We start from the raw sequence: 2,629 nt of genomic DNA on the forward strand, positions 1-2,629 counted from the left end.
CCCCTCCCCCGCTTGCTTTTCTCGCTGTTCCCAGGGGTAGCTTTCTTTTTAAATTCTCATTTCACTTTAACCCGACTCACAGTTCATTGTTGGTCATACGACCTCACTTGGCATATGTTTAAAATGCTCGATCTCTGATGCTTGTCCCGGTCAGCGGCTCTAAATCCATACGGACACTCAACGGCAGGACCGTCAGGACAGAGGAGTGCCTCAATTCCCCAGCATCACACTGGCGAAGAGGCCACCCCTCAAAAGCTTCATGGCTAGGAGCCTTTTGCCAAGGCTCCAGGGGGGTAGTGACCCATCACCCCCTCCTTTCCGCTGGTGCTCAGATCACATCCCCGGGAGGTCCGGGAGATGTGTCCGCCAGCGTGTCTCCATAAACCGAAAGTCCAAATGCAGTACACTCTCAATCAGAGGTGAACTAGTAGGTTGTGAGTTTTGCTGGGTTTTTTGAACCGAAAGTCCAAATGCAGTACACTCTCTATCAGAGGTGAACTAGTAGGTTGTGAGTATCTGCCCATATCAATAACAAAAACTTCTGAATAAGAACATTTCTCCTTAGTTTTCTTGATTTATGGATCAATGCCAGCATTCACCACATTTAAGTAAATGTCTTGGGGGCCTTCCAAACTGTTGAAAAATTAATTACTTCTCAAACACATTTAATGTATGCTACAGTTTTCCAAATGTAATTGCAGATATACTATTGAAATTTATATCTTCCTACCTATATAATATTAATCACAACCAAAAAACCCCCACACAGTCAATGCTGTAATGACTGACTTGAATCTTGTGAGTTATGCCAAAGCAACTGAGAATAAGCCCCAAATGTGTTGTGAAACCAGTGATGTAAAATGAAATAAATTCCCGATGTCAAACTGATTTAACTGACACACTAACTAATCTTGATAGAGTATCCAAGTTCATAGCCATGACTGAAGACCACTAAGGGGGCGGAAAGTGCTACTCATGTTGCTAATGAGCAAACATACAGCAGTTGCTAACAAGTATCTTCCTATTGTTATATACCAGTTCGTTAATTTAAATTTATATCTCGTCCCTCAGACTGGATGAGGGCTCATTCTCAGCAGCATACTAAAATCTGGGTGACTTAAAATTTGAAATGTAGCAAAAAAACAAATTAATCTACAGATGGAATGGCCCACTGCTTGTCCATACCTACCAATTACATTTTCTAAGAAATACTCTTATATCGTCCTTGCATGATGTTTAAGCTCATTAGACAAACTACACATTACAATGCATACACCTCTGCGGCTGAAAATGGCAGCTCTAACTCAAGCTCTCTTCCTGCTTTATAAAACGTAGCACAAAGTTATGCCTGTCTTGATGTCACAGCATTGGAAATTCCACATCTCAACTGCACAAAATTAGCTGACACTGGTTGGGTGGCCAGGAAACACACAATGTTGTTGAGGCAGACTGTTGTAGACATTATGAGAGACGTATAGCTTAGATTTTGGGTGGTCACTAGGATTAATCACTATGATGAATTTCATGAGAAAGAGAGTTCCTGAGAAAGATAACAATGATTCAGAATGGGTAAATATTTTTACTGTACATATTTGATTGAGGACAAAGCCAAGATGGAGGAACTAAGTAGATAAATTGTTGAATATTTTTTCCAAACTAGACTGTACATTGAGACAAAGCAGAAAGTTAAACAACCACATTATTTCAACAATTCACATTCGTAACATTACAGAAGTTAAGATCATTCTTTGAAAGCCAATATATGGTTAGTGATGTGCACTTGGGGTGGGAGTATTTCTCAGATTTCAAAAAAGGCATAAATACTGGTATTCAGTGGTATTCAGGTCCCCTGCTACCATTTTGATATTCAGGTTTGGATTTTCCCAGGATTTCACAATTATTCAGGTTCCATTATTCCCTATGGGGGAACTTTTTCAGGAGGTCTGGAGTGGGTGTTTTGGAACCAAATAACATCAAAATTGCAGGGGAGCTAGTCCTGCCTGTCCACCAAAGACCCCCCTCAATTCTTAATCAAATTGGACCAAGGGGGCTGAATAAGGTAACCCCAGCCATCCTACTTGCAGAGCTGTGAACTGGGAGGAAAAATGGACCTGCCCCCATAAAAAAGGGAGGGGTATGAAGAAGCCAGCCAGACTCACAGCTCTCCTGGGCCCTTCACCTAGTTGGTACCAGCTGGAAGCCACCCTCCCCGAGTTAGGTGGCACTTTCTTGATTGGATCCCATTGGAAGGAAGAAATGCCACTTCCTGGGGAATTTGGAAAATTAAAGAAAAATAACATGCCTGCTGATGATAATGATAAGCACCTGAACATGAAAAACTACATGGGGGGGGGGGGGGATTAATGCCAAAGAATCCCAGATTTGTGTAACGATTCTGGAAAATTATGGTAACAACCCAAAACAGTGATTTTTGTGTATGTTTATATATTTGCTGCTTGGGAGTTCCAGAATGAACACACCTATGTACAGTTAAAGGTTAAATTTACTCAAGTACAGGACTGAAGTGGTGTATCAATGTCTGATGGTGCTGATAGTTTTTTTTTTGGGGGGAGGGATTGGAATGAAAGGGGAAGTAACAACTGGATTGTCCAGGTTTCCCCATTTCATA

The sequence above is a fragment of the Gekko japonicus genome, unplaced genomic scaffold (genome assembly GCF_001447785.1).
Source record: "Gekko japonicus isolate JY-2015 unplaced genomic scaffold, Gekko_japonicus_V1.1 scaffold680, whole genome shotgun sequence".
Taxonomy (NCBI): Eukaryota; Metazoa; Chordata; class Lepidosauria; order Squamata; family Gekkonidae; genus Gekko; species Gekko japonicus.